The sequence below is a fragment of the Ambystoma mexicanum genome, chromosome 5q (assembly GCF_040938575.1).
Source record: "Ambystoma mexicanum isolate Mex_15411 chromosome 5q, UKY_AmexF1_1, whole genome shotgun sequence".
NCBI lineage: Eukaryota > Metazoa > Chordata > Amphibia > Caudata > Ambystomatidae > Ambystoma > Ambystoma mexicanum.
Genome location: NC_090933.1, coordinates 1105608636 through 1105627766, shown reverse-complemented (window position 1 = coordinate 1105627766; position 19131 = coordinate 1105608636).

Below are 19131 nucleotides of genomic sequence, written 5' to 3'. Positions count from 1 at the left end.
TACAGATTCGAGATCCCCTGCTTTTGTTAGTATAGAAAGATCTCTTAACTGTGTCTTTTACCTTCATGATTGTGTTGCTTCTTGGTTAGTAGCAGTGGGAGGGCTGACTGGGAGCCTTATCCTCTGCTCATCCTTGTACTCCTGATGGGCAGAAGTGAATTTGTCACAAAGTGTGTTTTCTAAGTGAATCAGGGTCAATGTACACCGGATTATGTAGAAAGTGTTAGTTTTGTCTGATTTCTGTGTCTTGGTTAGTGAATACCACATGTTTGTGTAGACCAGGAGTCTCCAGGGGCAAAACAATAAAAATACAAAAGTAATCTAAAAGAAGAGCACCACGTGCAAGAAAATACCCAGATGTATTTCACAGTTGCCTGGGAGAACAAACAGCTCCATGGACCTGAACTGGAATGCATTCTCAACTCTGCCCAAAAGGGCTGCAATATTCATACAAGGAAATCTCATATTAGCATATGTTGTCAATCGTTACAATTTTGGGGATGTGCTAATACAATATTGCTGGGTTGTCATGGGACCCCTATAGGTTCACTCCTTTGTTCCCCCCTTTCGTCCTGTGGGTGCATTGAAACAGTATTTTACTTACTGGAAAAGCGCCCAACAAGCAAACAATAAATAAATAAATAAATAAATAAATAAATAAATAAATTATTATATACATTACATGTCCTGATTGGATACAAACATTTCCTGTAACATTGCCCTCAACACTCCTTCATGACATCATGTCCTTAAGCGTCCCTCCTGTCAATTACATCACTATCTGCTTACCTGCAGAAACTCTGGCATACCATTGGCTGGCATCCGCTAAGGTACAGATTGATGAATACCTCAATGTGGATTGGACCTCTTAGTTGGAAACAGTGCATGCATCCCACTAAATCTATCCAATGGAATTATGAGGGAACAGCAGCAAGGTCAGAGGCATTGTTACAGCCCCTATAATACAATATCCCAGTCCCCTGATTGGTTCCCCTCTTCCCTTGCCCCCCCTGCATCTGTTCACGCCCCGTCTTCTCTCTTGCATTGTGCTAGCTCTAGATAGAAAAAAAACTGTGCAGGACACTGTTGGTGAAACCACATTTCCCCTATTTAATTCTCTTTTGCTATTGTACTCACTGCCTGGGCCTTTGGTCCCCAGTCCAATGACCTTCAAATGGTCATGTGAGACTGTACCTGGTGTTCAGCTGCAGATCTCCTCCAATGAGAAACTTTTCCTTCTGCAACAATTAATTAGCTACTGTGGGCTTCTTGGTGCCTCACCCTTTGTGAGCTGATCTAGCATTTTCTCTTAGTGTCAGCAAAGCTTCAATTCTACTGTGAGCTGTGGCCTTTCAAAAACATCAAAGAATTGCTTGTTTTTAGTCTGCCCTGGGCCTACTAAAATATGGCCAAAGTGTTATTTGTTAATATACCTAACTCTTAACCTCCTTACAAATCTCAGTTACGTTTAAACAAAACATACAAATATTGCAATTGCTGCACATGTACTTTTCATAGCGGCAGCCGTGCTTACCTATCACTAGTTACCTGCCAGTTAAAACTACATGTACGTTCTGTGTATTTGTGTGTAAAATATGTGTGATATACATGCATCGTGATGTCACCCTTCGTGTTACTTTTGCTTTTACTGTGTTACTTTTAAATCTTGTATGTGCACCCCCCCTTGTGAGCCTTGGATTTGCATATTCACATTTGCATAACTTGCACAGCAATTACGCAAAAAAATGCTTGGTGCAAGTTAAGAAAAAAAAGTGTAGATAGTATATTGGGAAATTGGCTCAATATATACCTAATTGACTATATAAATGGTTGCATGTGTTTGAGAAATAGTGAAATTCATACAGGAAGGTTATGTTGCCAGGACCACCTTTGCCTTGACTTCACCTTTAATTCCATTATTTAAATACATTCTAGTTTTGACTGTTTACTACTCAAAATTTTGAGGTGTGACTGTCTAGCTAGGGTGCATTATATCAATGTTTACACTCAATGCAGTATAACTAATCAACATATATCTTGCAGAGTAGAACTTGGGCACTGGGAGTGACGTTGCATCAAACTGGGTACCTTGAAGACACATGATGTAGAATTAAGCACTATAAGGTATATTGGTGCAGAACTAAGCACTGAGTGCGACATTGAGGCAGAACTGTCAATGAGAGTGACATTGGTTGTGGGGCTCAAATTGAGGTATTAAAAGCCGGAATATTGTTCACTTAGAGGGCCATATTAGGGCAGACGTTGGGCCCTGAGAGTGACTTTGCTGTAAAACTGGGAACATTGAGAGATCCGTGGTGCAGAGCTAACCATGACATTGGTAGTAGAACTAAGAGCTGCATGGGACTGACATTTGACACAGAGGAAGCAATATTGGGACTGAATTTTGGCATTGAGAATATCATTCTGGCACATCTGGAGAAGACCCATTGTGAAGTAGTACGCATGAGGTGTGACATTGGGGCAGGACAGGACACTGAAAGAGTTACATTGGGTGGAACGTTGGTACTGCGACTTAAATTGAGACAGGCCAGAACACTGAGAGCCACAAAGTGCAGAACTTGCCTCTGAAGGGGACGTTGGATCAGATCTGGGCAACAAGAGCAAATTTGTTGCTGAAATAGCCGCTAAGAGCTTCCTGGTACTGAACTAGGCTCTGAGAGGGTGTCCAGTCATAATTTCGAAAACATAATTTCGAAAGTCAAAAAAGTCGAATCAAAAATGTCGAAAAAAAAAATGTCGAATTGTTTTTTTTTTGATATTTTTTTTTGGGCTCTAGTTTCTGTGAAAAAAATAGGTAAAAATAAAAAAAAGGGGGGTTGGGGGGGAACCCCCCCATTTCGAAAAAAAAACGTCATTAAAAAAAATTCGACATTTTTTTTTTCGATGTTTTTTTTTCGACTTTTTGACTTTCGAATATTTTGTATTCGAAATTATGTCTATGAACCCTCTGAGAGTGATACTTGCGCAGAACTAAGCAGTTAGAAAGTGATATTGGACAGTAAATTGGCACTGAGAGCAACATTTGGTGCCTGCTCTCTAGTGGTACAGAGCAGGTTTAGAGGTCACATGTACCCTCCTTACAGCTCCAGTGACAGCCATAGTCCATTCAGTGCAGTTGCTGAATTTAAGATACGCACCCTAGTTCCAAAAATGATATAACTATGAGAATGCTGTCCTGGTGGTACATTAAACTGTAAACATAAACCGTACCTGATTTGGGGTATAGTGTCCAGGATCTCTCATAATTGTCCAAGCCACATACATTTGATATCATGCATGTGCCTGCCAAGTGAGCCCAGATAAACTGTGGAAGGGTTATGTTTATTCTCCCTAGCCAGCCTGTCCATGTTGCTTCCAGGAAGACTGTAGTGTTGGAATTGCAGCTATTTGTTCCATCCTTACCAGAGAGACAGCCGCTCCACAGGAATCAGGAATCAAAGGGCACACCCATTCATCAAACCAGGGTGCTGCATATGAAAAGGGCTGTTGATTTGATTGAGTAGGGGTGTGGGAGGGTGATCTTAAATTAGACACAGGAAGTTCATGCAAGTTGAAGGAAGGTTCCACCATCTTGCTTCTATTGGTCGCTATTTCTCCTTCTTGTCCCCTCCACCTCCTGTAGCACCAAGCACTATGTGTGTAATGTCAGAAGGCGAAGCCCACTTGTTCCAAGGGTAGGGATGGGACCCCTAAAGCAGTCGTGCTTTGGTACAATCATCTGTAGATTTTTGCCTTTAAAAGAAAGAGTCTATCAGCACTTCTATGAATCATCACTGGACTTCAAACATTCAAGAAGATAATGATCGACCCTGTTGGGACAGCAGTCCTTTCCAAAGTCCTTCAGTTGTGAGCTGAAGACAGGTAGTTCAAGGCAGAGGCAAGATCTGTCCGCTAACCATCCCCAGGGACCATTCGGGTTGAACTGCTGCTGGAACAAGACCAGCAGCTCTGCCAGCCAAACTGATGCCCAGGACCTCACTGTGGTAAAGTGCCGCTGACGCTGTCTGCCTGACTCCCAAGGGTTTGCAAACCAATGAAAAGGAATTATTGTTGAATCACCGCAAATAGTGATTTGAGTCTGTTTGAACCAATAGGACCCTGCAGGAATTGCCTTTCACAACCTCCAATATTCAAACTGCTGTCCCGAACGTTCAAAACCAGTTTGTCATTGCAAGCACCATCTGAAAGCATGTCGTTGCCAAGGCTCAAACAAAGATGTATCACTGCACCTGCACTGCTTAAACTACTATTTGAATCTCCGACTTCTCCATTGCTGAACGAGCCAACAATTGAACTGACCCTGGTGTTCTTCCCAAACTGCATTTTGTGAGCCTGTGCAGTAAACCGACTCACATGTACATCCCGTCATCAGCCCGTCCACCATTGAACCTTGACCCCCAAACCGAACCTAGTGACTGCCACGATCTGCATCACTTGAGTAACATTTCGAACCACAGTCTTCTTCCATTTAACCCCACTTTATCTGTTTGCCGCTGGACTACTGCGTCTGCCACATTTTGAACCTCACTGAGCTGCCAAACAACACTGAGAAGCCCGGTTTGCCATTGTCGAAATGCGAAGACACTGCAAAGTTATTGTTGTCTGATTACTAACCCCCTTGGTCCAGACACTGGCTAGGCTCATTTTTCAACCCAAGAACATCATTTTCGAACATTGTGTTTTTTATTGCCTTTTCTCCCATCTCAATTCCAAGAGCCATGCATTTTGCTATCTTGCATATATTCTGTGTTCTTTCTACAGGGGTGGAATATGTGTAGTTTTTGCTATTTAGTATTGTTGCATATGATGTGTTTAATTAACATATATATGTATATTTATAGAACCTTGATTGGACATTCCTTTACTTTGGACTGTTTGGGTTGATACTTTTTCTCATTCACATCCCTCTTGAGGGGTATAGCTTTCCCTCAGCACACATTACCACAAAAGACGAAGGAGCTAAATCATTAAATTTTAATTTCATAACTTTATGATTGGGTTGACTTTTGGTTTGTAGAAGAATGAGGGCTGAGTAGGCGATTAAGCCTATACTCATCCAGGATCTGTGTACTCTTGTAGAGCAGAAGTCAATTTGTCACAGTATTACAAACAAGAAAGGCATACAGTGTCAATGTCTGAGCAGCTTGGAAACAGGGGAAATACCTACCCAACACACCCAGCCTGACCCATAGCATCTTAACAATTTGGTTGGACTTCTATAATATCAAAACATTTGCATGTATGCGTGCCAGACCTCCATATTTCTGTGCTTCTGTCATCTGATATCTGTACTGTGGTATAACTGTGCACCCAGTCATTGACCATCACATTTCTGCATGGTTCTCATGACTCGGCTCACAGCTAGGCCCCTTCCTATTATGGCCAGACCTAGTGAAACTTTTGCTGGCACAGCTACTTCTGCTGAAGCTGCTAGCTAGCCCCTTAAAATGGGTGCTCAGCTTAGAGAAGGTCCTTTCCCATCACACCCACTGTATCTCACTCTTCTGTTTCTCAGTTGCTTCCCATTGCTCTTTTTCACTTCATCAATCAATTCCTTTCCCTGTCAGTTCATGAAATGCACCTGCAGCACCTACTAGGTTAATGTGCCTGATCAATGCCAGTGCATACTGTGACCAAGTCCCCTTCCTAACTCTTGTGGTAAGGAGTGGGGTGTCATGGGTACCAGTCACTGCTATCTGGTTAGTTAGGCTGGGCTCTGTGCAGTATGAGGAGGATCTACTGACTTTCCCTACCATGCCCTGGGCAGTGGATAGGGGCTTGCACAGTATGCTTGACACATTAACGGGTTCTCATTTTATGTACCATGTACCAAGCACACTCACGGTCCCCTGCACCCATAACATATGTGCAACAACTAAGGAATTAGGCAACCTCTCAGTGCAGGGTAAATAATATGAGGTAAGCTGCACACACACTTGTGTAGATACAAGTGAGTCTTTTCAATGAAAGGCATACAAGATAAGATAAGGTAGTAAGCCACCAGCTTCTCCATCCTCATACCTCCCTTCTCTCTCTCCATCAACGGATCCCTTCCACACATTCTTTCTCACCTCCCTTCTAAATTAGAACTAAGAACACAGTCAACTATACAAATGTTATGCTGCAGCTCATCCACAACATGTGACAGCTTGCATAAATGAACCGCGTCCCTTACCCAGTACCATATAGCACACAAACCCTCCAAATGGAGCTGTGCAGACTTTATTATGTCCTACTCCCTTTAGCATTTCTAGATGTTCTCCATGTACTTACCATCTGCTCATGCCCATTGCTGGAAAGCTTTAGAAAGGCATTAAAAACCATCCTATTTAAGCTAACCTAAGAGATCTATACGCCAGCCGCTATACCGTGAATACCTTGATCACTCTGATCGATACAAACCATAGAAAACATATGCGCCCAAATGAAGTTTATTCTGCCTGTTGCGCGTTAAAAGTAAAATCAAATTCTACCATCCTTCAGAACAACAGCACCATTTAGTGCTCTCCTGATCTGTTGCGGACCACACCTGTTTTTCCTCTTGTGAACCAAACCTGTTTTTTTCACGACGACACTCTCGCCCTCCAAAACATCAAACCGCTTCACTCTCTATATGCTATCAAATAACTCCTTCATACACCGAGCCTTATGCTTCACAACCTCTCTCAACCTCGTCTGATCTTACTCTAGAAAACTGGAGCTCCCCATTCATGGTGGACAGACTGTTGCGTGTGCCTTCCTTCTTCTCAGCACTTCAAAAGGATTCAAACCCGTGGTGGCATGTGAAGCTCACCTATATGCACACATTATATTTCTGATTTGCTCATCCCAACTAATCCCTGCACTCAAAGCCATTCTAATTCCTTGCTTTAGGGTGTGATTGAAGCGTTCAAATGCACCATCGGTTATAGCGAGTTCTTGTGATATGCAACACCAAACCCCTCCAGAAACAACTCCATCATTCTAGATGTAAGCTGCACCCCGTTGTCAGATTGAATCTTCTGCAGATATCCTTCCCTCTGAAACACAACATCCAAGAAATGTATTACTGCTCGTGTGTCAACTTCAAACACAACCTCTACCTCATATTTCCTCCTGCCCCTCTCCCCTTCAACTGGTCCCAGAATGTCTAAGTCAATAAACTCACCAGCATATTTGATAAAACCAAAGGCCTATGAGGCCAGCCTCAACGTTTTATCCACCTCCCCACACAATGTACACGACTTAATACATTGTTCAGCTTTGTGTCCAACCCAGCCCAACAATAATCAGCTGTAAGCCTCCCTTTTGTTTTAGTCATGCCCAAGTGTCCATCATGCCCTTCCCAATTATAAATCATTCTTAATCTCAATGGGAGAATGTCACGACCCACTTTGCACAGCAATTGCCGTACTATACTGAGCTCATCCCTGACCTTGTGAAAGGCACTTAACCCTTCACTGTATGTTCATCCACTCCAGACCATGCTGAAGTATTCCATGGCATGATTCAACTCAGCTTCCTTCTGGTCGGCATCATCCCATTCCTGCATACCCACAATAACATCGCAAACAACAAACACTTGATCCGAGAGCACTACGTCATCAGGCTTGCTCTCATCATCAACTTGACTAGCCCTGGACAAGTAATCAGCTACTGTATTATCTTTTCCTGGCACATGCTCTATTACAAACACATGACCTTGCAGTTAAGTAACCCATCTGACTACTCGTCGAGAAACCTCATTCAGTAACTTGCTCAGGAAGAATCCCACTAAAGGTTGTGATCTGTCCAGTCTACAAACCCTCTTCCCTAGAGAAATGCGTTGACCCCCCTAAAACACACTGACAGCTTCTTTCTCTATGACAGGGTGTCGTATTTCCGCACCCCTCAGGATCTGTGAAGTGAAAGCAATGACTCTGTCCATCCCACGTTGCATTTGCATGAGTATAGCACCCAACCCTGTGCAACTGGCATCAGTCTTGATAAGCATTTTGCACTTAGTGTTGAAGTTCGTCATGGCTGGTCCACTGGCATCGCCCCTTTTATATCCTGGAATTCTGACATGTTCCACACCACACAAAAGTAACCTCTTTCTTGCATAGCTCCCCAATGGCATTACACCTGTCTGCAAAATGTACCTCAAAATTGGCATAGTACTCAACCAGCCATAGAAAAGACATGACCTCATGCTTATTTGTTGGAGGTACAACATCAGTTATGGCTGTCACCAAAACAGTTCCTCAAAGTTAACACATTCTTTATGAATCACAATAAACCCCCAACCCACACATAAGAGGTACCACAGAGCAGGTTAAAACTGAAGCAATCCGTGGACACGTCAGAGTGGTTTAAGCGTGCGCTCTCTGATAAACAAAAAAGCTGTATAAAACAATATAAAATGGGGCAAGTCTTCCTTGGGAGCATCACACAAATTGCATGATTTATTTTCATTGCCATTGAAACAGGCTGCCACTACTGTTCTTAAATGGAGACAATTAAAATGTTGTAGTTTGGTAATAATGCACTGCAAAGGATTCTGTGCCCATCGCAAATACTTCTGGAGACCTGGGCTCGCAATGATGGCATGCTTCCTATTAGCGTGCCTAAGGAACTCAGATGACTCCCTCTTGTCCAGAATATGCTGCAGTACCCTTACTTTTATAGATTTCAGAACATTGCCAGGCATAACATCTACCCAGATGTGATGCAAGATTATCTTCACAGTTCTATCTAGGTGTGACGCATGCTAATTTCCAAAATTCTATCTATATGGAAGTCATGTTAATCTCCACCATTCTATCTACATGCGATGGAGGCTAATCTTCACAATTCTCTCTAGATATCATGCAAGTTAGTATTACAGTTGTATAGCTATGAGGCATTGCTAATCTTGACAATTTTGTCTAAATGTGATGCAATGCTAATCTTCACAATTCTGACTAGATATGACGCAGGCTAGTATTATAGTTCTGTCTAGATATGACATGCTAGTCTTTACAATTCTGTCTATATGTGATGCAAGCTAGCATTACAATGCTCTCTAGGTGTGATGCAAGCTAATATTCACAATTCTGTCCAGATATGATGCAATGCTAATCTCCATAATTCTTCTATCTGAGTGTGACGCATGGCTAAACTTCACCTGGACAGAGTGAGAATGCCTACGTATGGGACACAACAGTAAATAACACCATTGAACGGTTGGTACACAGCAGTGATGGGGTATTTTTTACTAGCTAGCTGATTTTGGTATGCTATGGTATGTAGTTAATAAGAGAGCCAGGGTCTCCCCATCCAGACCACACTTATCTTGTCAGTCGCTGCTGATTGATGGCTGGCTACTGGTTTCTCAGGTGAACATAGGCAAACACGGTCTGGAGATGCTTCTTTTGGAGCTGCACCTTGCCTTGGGGCCCTTAGCCAAAGGGGCTGCACGGGCAGTGGGCTGCCCTAGGGGTTGGGGTTAAGAACCTACCTCCTGGAGGGCAACAGCTAATCACTGGCACAGGGCAGGGGTAAGGATGGGGCAGGGGAAATGTCACACCTGTGCGGCAGACAAATTGAAAAAAGTCCAGAAGGCAAGTGGAAATGGCTGCCAGGAACAGAGGCAGAGAGACACCTGATTGTTCAAAACCAATTGCAGGGGGGCGGCGGGGGAAGGAAGAAAGCCAGAAACAAACAAAGGACTACACCTCAGGAACTGCACCCTCCAGATGCAGGCCAGCTCAGAAAATGGGATGGAAGGCCACAGAAAGCACAAGATAAACCCACCAGAATAACACAAACTAGTCATAAAATTATTGAAAAAAACATACACACCCCTCCACAGGAGCACATGAAACAGGCCAAAAACGATTAAAATCAATGTACAAGTACCCGCTGAGCATCAACCATCCCCTAAGACTGCTCCTCAAGTGGTTTCTTTAAAAGATACTTCTAGATTGCAGTGCAGAAGGCAAGTGGAAATGGCTGCCAGGAACAGAGGCAGAGAGACACCTGATTGTTCAAACCAATTGCAGTGGGTGGCGGGGACAGGAAGAAAGCCAGAAACAAATAAAGGACTACACCTCTGGGAATGCACCCTCCAGATGCATGCCAGATCAGAGAACAGGGTGGAAGGCCACAGAAAGCACGAGTTAAACCCACCAAAATAGCACAAACTAGTAAACAAACAATTGAAAAAAAACACACACTCTTCCACAGGAGCACATGAAACAGGCCCAAAACTCAATTCAGGGGCGCCTGACTTTTAGCTTTCCCAGGGTGAGCAGAGGGGGCTGTAGGAGGGACAGTGGCAAAAAAAATGTACAAAAAAAATCCCATTTTAAGACTAGGGACTTTTCATGAATATAGCGTTTCCGGGGAGCTCGGCCCGAGAGCACCCGCGTATTCGGCACCCCTGACTGAAATGTACAATGAGGAAGTAAGTTCATATTTTTAGCTTATCAAGCACCAGATATGGTACTCTTGACGATGTGTGTATTATCTAATGAAACATTGCTTGCAGACAGATTGGAACAAGGCGATGCAGTACCACGTTATTGCAGAAAAATAATTGAAAGAGAAAACATAAAAAAAAAAAAACAGCGTACTATTGTAATGAAGCAGATTCATTCCTGCTCTTGAGAGGCTATTACACAATACGGAATCTTAATAATTCCAGATGGGATAACCATTTAGAGACGGGCCCCCTTAAGATGTCTACAGCATGTGTGTGCAAGGCGGATAGGATTTGATTTCGCGCGACTGAATGTGTCTGCCAGCCTTTGTTCCAGGTTGTGCTTCAGAAAAAATGGACCTTCCCATACCTCTGCGAGGAAAGAATGTCTAGGCCGCGCGCCTGGGAAACCTGAAGTATTCTTAGAAAGTAACAGTCCCCTTCCCAAACGCTGCCTCCACGATGGATTTACTCTGCAGGGAGTTTGGCAGGCGATGCTAATTTCGAGCTGTCCCAGAGAGCCGCAGTGTTCGCAGCTGACACACTGCACCGCCAGCTGGCTGCAATCTGTCTCCTCGCTATTAACCCTGTATCGTGAAGTTCGGAAACATATGGAACAATTATTGAGCGTTACCCTACCATAGATTATGATGATATTGCAAGTCACCAAGGAGTCCTGTGGCCAAATAGAGGAATGAGGCCGAAGGCTGAGTTCCTTTATAGGTTAACAGAACTCTCAGGTGACTTGCAATATCCTTTCTACGCACAGAAGGGGGTATTTTATTCCTTATAATACTTGGCCACATGCTGTCTTCCCATTGTATACCTGACCTGTTGCTTGATCTAATGTAGGAGCTCTTCAATTGGCTGATCCATAAAATCAATGTAGAATATTTTTGGATAAAAAAAAATATTATGCTGCTTCTATTTCATTGCATACAATTAATGTAACCAGTTTCATAAAATGCATCGATCAAACGTTTTATGTGGGTTCTTTAAAATAAGTAAACACATGTACATTCTTGCGCACTCTAGCAGTGCACAAATGAAACATGCTACCATTATTAGGTCCTTGACAATTTTTAATTTTTTTCATTTACATTTTCAAAGCACTCATACAGCCTGGGGGGAATTGAGGGCGCTGTTAGAGGATTATGATTTAGTTGCGTATTTATAACACGCTTAACACCCAGAGATTTCTAAGCGGACCTGAGAAATCGAACCTGTGTTGCTTCTTGTCATCTTGTTTCCAAGGCGAGCACGTTGCTGCTAAGCTATCCTACTGGGACAATGAAAGGCTGCAAAGCGTTACAGGAAAGGAATTTGAAAAGCTTTATATGCCCTTCCCGACCCTCTCAAACATTTCTTATCTTTAATTAGGTGCTGCACAGGCAGCTGGAACTCCGCTCTGTGAAGGCTCAAGCAGCAGGCATGGTGGTGTCACAACTGAAGCGTAAACACTGATTGCAGAATTGTTGTGATGTCATTTTCTTATTACAGATCAACTGTGATGTCACACCCTGCCTTTAATAAGAACATTGTTTTCCAGGTGTTTTATGGAAATTGCAGACTGCCATGTATTATGAAGAAATCACTTACATTATAGGTGTGCATGCTACAAGTTACCAATGATTTAGGTGATGACATCACTCATCAGGATTGGGGTACTTATTATGATTATTATTATAATTAAGAGTAGTACTAGTAGTCACAGTAGTAGTAATAGGGTATTTTTTTTTAGCACGGAACTAGTTTCTGGAAGCAACAGAGCACATTCAAAATCATAGGGGAAGTACACAGCAAGGGAAGCAGGGCAGCTAGAGATGGTGTGCTGCATCGTAGGCTGTATGAACTTGCCAGCAAGGCTCCAGGGAGTTGTTCCTGGAGCTTGGGTGTTAAAGTACAGCACATGGAGGGGTTAGAAAGCAATTCACTTGAACCAATTGACTCAAGAGAAGAACTCATATCCTTCTCTTTTTTTATCACTGGCTGTTTTTTTTAGTATGTTGTTTAAAAAGATTGTAAAGGTTTCTTTTTTATGTCTGATAGACAGAAACTGTAGACCATATACAATAAAAAAATAAAATAAAAAATTAAGTACAGCACATGCTTCCGGGACTTCCGGTGTCCACTCATTATTTGTGTTTACTCTGTTGCAAGGATTTGATGCATGCAGCACCGGAGGCACAATGAGCAAACAGCACGAGTGAGGAAAAATATCATTCAATAAGAATCACATATGACATTCCTCCGCTAAGTCAAACTCAATGAATCCCAGGAGATGCTGGTACAGTAGAAACTCTTCTTCTGCGCACTGGTCTCCTTCATGCACCGAGAGCACGAGCAATTAACTGGTGAGAGAAAGCATAAAGCAGGTATGGAAGGATGATAACTTTAAATCCAACGGCAGGTGGAGATCTGCTTCTCCCTCCTCATCATCTAAGCATCAAGACTCTGGGAAGTTAGAAGGACATCCCAATGGCAAATATAGAGAATTACTTCCTGGTTGAGGTGGTTCTATGTCATATCATCGACACCTGTTTTGTCGACAGGTGTTTTTCCGTATTTTTGCTGAGAAAACGAATCAAAAAGCTTTACATTTTATTTCTGGGCGGGTTAGAACCCAGGCTACCTCCTCCCCCTATTTTTTACTGTTCCTGACCCTCCCTCCCCCCAACCCTTTATATGCCCTTCCCGACCCTCTCAAACATTTGAATCTGTTTTTTCAGCAAAACCTGTTCGGAAAAAAACCCGTCAAAAAAAGGGTGACGATGATAGGACGTTGTACCATTGAGATGCACTCTCATGCATCCAAAAATATGACTTTTACTGCTGTCTGGAACCTCAATAAATCTGCAGACAATCTATCCTTCAGTTTGACCAAGACACTAGATTGGGCTTTCCTCTTATATCAAATTATTGTTTGGGAAGGAAAGTTAACAGACGTAAAACAAGTTGATTCAGTATTATTCAGTATGATGGGCAGACCTTCCACAGCCACGGAAAAAGCATCGAGAGTTAAGGTGGATTAAAAGCAGGAATATTCACTAAAGATATAAAATATATTAGATGATCACAACTACTCTCCCTCACAGGAAATACCTACATCACTTTAAACTTAGAAGATATACAGTAAGACTAGAAGGGTAGCATGTCTATTGCGTTTAGAGCATGCGATGATCCCAATATCCTAAGGTAGCCTGTCTGTCACACCTTGAAGATGTACTAAGATAGCCGGTCTACTGCGCTTAAAAGACTTTGAGGGTAGCCTTTCTATCGAGCCTAGAAGAGCCTATGATGGTACTCTCGCTACACAAAGTAAAATTTAAGATAAGCGCCATCTGAACTTAGGGTACAGATAACGCACCACTTTGGTGGGTATCTGCCACAACTACGACAAATTCAATGTAGCTGGCCACTTGCTTCTTCACCTACTTACACCAGACTTGCCTCATCGCCTCTGCCATTAGAATACAGCAACATCCTATGACACTGTTCGGTCCAGCTGGTCACACATCAAGCCTCTTGCACTAGTGCTCTGTTATAACCTCCCTCAGCACCCAGCCACATGCCTGACCTCTTGGGTTGATTACTGGAGCCTAGCCAGCCAACGTAATTCCTGATCTTGGCCAAATGCAAACCCACACTCTAGGCCTTTTGCTGAGACGTTTCGTATGCCAGGACTTCAGTCCCTGAGGGTGTTCCTACCACAAGTGGTTGAGGCTATAAAAATGAGAAAAGGCAATATATAAATGACAAACTACGACTTGTAGTATTACTACTATGTACATTGCACAGGATCTTTTGTCTGAATTTCGGGATCTATTTTCTGTAACTGAGGAAGGCAAAAAATGTCCTCCAATTTGGACATCAAACATCAGCAAGTACAATTGCACTCCTATCTAGCGTTTGATGGAGTTATATGTGATCCATTGTCAATGAAAGTCTTAGTGACTGCCAGGAGGCATATCCCCATCAGAGTTAGGAAAGCCAGACAATTAATAAGAATAAGTATTAAGCATTAAAAATGCTTCTCGAGACAAATTGCAAAGGCATTTACAAAAATGTTGTAATGTTGGTTATGGTCTGTGTTATGCACAGTGTCTACAAATCATGAGTGAAAAGTGTTAGGCATGTGTTTGATACACATTGCGATTTTAGTGTATGTATCAGAAGGAGCAAGAACACAAAATTGTAAATTATACATTTGAAATCTCCCATCCGCTTTCTCGAATAATTCCCACAGCATCTCTTGCCGCAAGTGATTTTGATGGCAGCTGAGATACTTTGAATTCCACTGGAATCTACATGTTTACTAATCCTTCAAAAAGCAGGTGGATTCCATACGAATCCATGTAAATTCTGTATTTAATGTACAGACTGGGCAGGTGGTATTTGCAATGTGTTTGTCACATAAGTAATTCTAACATGGAAAGCTGGGTCTGCCCAGATTTCCATGTTAGTATTATGCCTTGAGACAAAGCAAACCAAAATAGCATGGAGGAGACTGTTCCCTTGTCACTGTAGCTTTCTCCTCCTTGCTATTAATAGGCAGATCCAAAATGACTTCCAAAATGTTTAAGGAAAAGAAGGATGCAAGCCCAACCAGTTCCCTTCCCCTCAATCTAGAATGTGTTTCTTCCTTCAAAATTGTCATGGTTTGTGCATTACAAGACATTGATTCACCCCGTGAAAGGACCAGCACCTCCCTAGTCAGACATCAACACAATGGCTCCAGGAATCAGAATGCCTAATTACATAGGCAAGCACAGTGATGATCCAGTAGGATTCCGGCTTCGATATGGTATGATATGATATGGCATTTATAAAGCGCCTATACACAAGTGTTTCAAGGTGCGACGAGGCAAGGGAGGGGGAACAGAGGGAAGACAGAGACAACGATTTTACTAGTGCAGGTGACATTGAGATTGCGCAAGTGCAGGGGGAGGGGAAAGGGGAAAAGTGCTGGGGGGGAGACAGAGAGGTCAGTGCAGTACATGAGATCAAATGTAGAAAATATAGAATAAATAGTAAGCCATAAGTAAAAGGTAAGGCCAGCTGGTGTCAAGTGCAAGGATGAGTGCGGACATCAGGTGTCAAGTGCAGGTAGTGGGCTGTAGGGATACAGAAACAGTCCACAAGTGCGGGGGTTGCCAGGGCGGCAGTGCCGGTGTGCAACTGGTGGGGGAGGGAACCTGGGCTCGAGATCAGAGGGTGCACAGACGACCAGTGCAGTTTTAGGTTCAGTCAGGAGGTCAGCAGGGGAGAAGAGGAGAGAAAGCAGAAGCAAAGAGGAAGGTTTTGAGGTCCTTCTGGAACTGGAGATGGTTCTCCTCAAGTTTCAGGGGGGCAAGGAGGCTGTTCCAGAGGGAGGCCCTGGCCGAAGACAGAGATCTACCAGCAACTCGTTGCTTGGAGATGCGACTGACCCTGAGGGAGTTGGAGGCAGATGAGCGAAGAGCTCGAGAAGGAAGATATTTAGGAAGAGAGAGTTGAAGGTATTGACGCCCCAGGCCCCAGTAGGCCTCGTGGACAATGCACAGGGTCTTGAACTCAATCCTCGCAGCCACTGGGGGCCAATTGCAGAGATTTCAGTCCTGGAGAGATACAATCCCTGGGCTTGAGGCCAATGACAAGTCTTGCAGTCCTGTTCTGGATGTGTTGCAGAGGGCAGAGAGTAGAAGCAGGCAGATTTAAATAGAGGCTGTTACAGTAGTCCAGGCTAGAGAGAACCAGAGCTCTGTAGACAGTGAGCTTCTGGGAGAGGGAGAGGAATGGAAGAATAACTCTGAGGAGGTGCAGCTGGTAGTATGATTTCTTAGAGACGTCAGAGATGTGAGGAGAGATGGAGAGTGTGGAGTCGAAGATGACCCCAAGGTGTTTAGCCTCACAGGTCGGAGCAGACAGAGGGCCAAGAGAGGCTGGCCAGAGTAGCGACAGAAAAGGAGGGCGCAGGTGTGCCGATGAGGAGGATCTCTGTCTTACTGGCATTAAGGGAAAGGCTGTTGGCGGCACACCACTCCTGGATAGCAGAAAGACAGTCAGAGATGAGAGATGGAGAAGAAGTGGCAGAGGAGAGCCTGAAAATGAGTTCAGTGTCATCCGTATAGCACTGAAAGTTGGGGCACAGGGTGGAAATGCAGTGGGCAAGAAGTGCCAGGTATTGGTTGAAAAGTCAGGCAGAGAGGTTAAACCCCTGGGGAACACCACAGGTAGAGAGTGAGATAGAGGAAAGGAAGGACCCAAGTTGGACCTGAGAGGATCGATTGGAGAGGAAAGAGGTCAGGCAAGCCAGGGCCTGATCGGTGATACCCAGGTTATCACGGAGATGGTTGAGCAGTATGGCATGGTTGACCGTGTCAAAGGCAGAAGAGAGATCAAGTAAAATGAGGACACAGGCGGTGTTGGAAGCAAGGTTGGAGAGCTGGTCTTAACGGATGTTCAGGGTAGCAGTTTCCGTGCTTCTGGTGGCTCTGAAGCCAGACTGATGGTAATGGATACAACCAACAGATTCAGTGTGAAGATTAAGCTGGGAGATGGCTAGCTTTTCCAGGAGTTTGCCCAGGAAAGGAGTGATGGAGATTAGGCAATAGTTAGCTGGACAGGATGGGTCAGCAGAGGGTTTCTTAAGAAGAGGGTGCACAAGGGAGTGTTTCATGGGGGAAGGGAAGTCCCCACTGGTGAAGGAGTGGTTTCAGAAGTCAGCCAGAGCAGGGGCCAAGGTGTCAATATGGTCCTTGATGGTTTTGGAGAAACAGGGGTGGACCTGTTTTGACAAGACTTTCATAGATCGGACTTGTCTAGAAACCTTGTCTGGGGAGAACAGGGGAAAGGAAGAGAAGGAGATTGGAGAGGTAGCCAAAGAAGGGCCGGGGGAAGAGTAGGGAGTTGAGGGGGCAGGGTGAGATGAAGCGAGAGAGGACAGGATGTCCTGAGTTTTAGAGATGAAATGAGAAGCCAGGGCCGTGCAGAGGGCCTGGGAGGGCACAGGAGAGGTAGAGACTGCAGCAGGATTGGCACGTTCCTTGCAGATTTTAAAGAGTACTGCCAAATTGTTAGATGCTGCAGAGTCACGGACTTGGATCTGGGCTCTCTTCTTGGTGCGGAAATAGAGCCGGTATTGCCTTTGGAGCAGGCGGCAGGCCAGTTTGTCAGAGGATGGACCGGAAGCATGGCAGTTCCTCTCAGCCACCCTGCACTTGAGTTTATGGGTGGCGAGGTCTGAGTCATACCAGGAGTTGTACTTGGCTTTAGGCTTCAAGCGGATCCTCATGACAGAGGAAAGAACATCAAGAGTATCAGAGAAAGCAGAGTGGAGCATGGAGAAGGCTGTGTTAGGGTGTGAGTCTGCCAAAGGGGGAATCAGGGGTGAGAAAGTGGAGGCAAAAGCTTCAGCTGACACATGCTTCACGGGTCGGATAACCGAGAAGCGAGGTGGCAGTGCTGGAGTTGGCTTGACCTGAGGGGTGGAGAGGGTGAGCTGGGAGGAAAGAAGAAAGTGATCACTCCAGGAGAGAGGACTGGTGAGAGGGATATTAAGGGGAAGGTCTGTATAGATCAGAACATCAAGAGTGTGCCCTACAGAGTGAGTCGGTCAAGAGGGGAGGATAGAGCGTGAGAGAGATTCGCAGAGGTGGCAAAAGAGTCCAGAGTAAGGACAGGAAGCATCGAGGTGGATATTAAAGTCTCCAAGAAAGAGGAGCTGAGTGGTCGAGACCAGGAGGGAAGAGGAGAAATCAGCCCACTCAGAGAGGAAGGAGGAGATCTGACCAGGTAGCCGATAGATGGTAGCCACAGTAAGGGAATGGCTAGGAGAGAGAGTTTGCAGACGAGGCTTTCAAAAGATGAGTAGGCCTGAGTAGGAATGAGAGAGGCAGGAATCCACTCAGGGATGATAAGGGCTACACCCCCTCTGGAGCAGTTGGACCTGGGCGTGGAGATGTGCAATCGGTGAGGAGAGTGTTGCTCGTGACAGAGCTGGCCATGAACCATGTCTCGGTGAGACCGAGGTAATCAAGGTCAAGTTCTTCCAGGAGGCGGCAGATGTCAGAGGAATGTTTGACAGCTGAGCGAGAGCTCAGAATAGCAATGTGGAGAAGGTTGCCACCCTTGAAAGACTTCTGGGGAGGGGTACTAATCAGAGGTATGCCCTGTGGAGGTGTAGAAGGAGCCCGAGGGTGGGCAGAAGAGGATTGAGGAGAGGGCAAGGTAGCCACAGAGGAGACAGCAGGGGGAGGCAATGAAGCTGTGGAGGGAAGTGAGGGGACAGCAGGAGAAGGAAGAAAATTGTTGAGGTGTGGGAAGTGCCTATCAAAGAGGAGAAGATTGGCCTGAGGGCCTTGTACCAGGACAGTACCATTCAGGTAAACATTAATGACTTTCATGCTTTGTAGATGCCTGGGAAACCTACATGCATGGCAAATGTTTGGTCATGTTTTTTCTTGACCCTAAGAAACAGTCTACACACACTTCATTTCTGTCAGATCGTCTATGTACTCCCTTCAGTAGACTGACAAAGGGATTAGAAGATTTAAATCAGAAGAAAACAATCATTCCAGGGCTGAAAGATGGGAAAAGACAATATATTTATTACATCATATTCCTTGTCTTTAAGGCTATAAAGGGCTAATTTTATATATCTCTGAAAGCCACAGGAGACCCCACACTCTGGGTTAGGGTATTAGTATAAC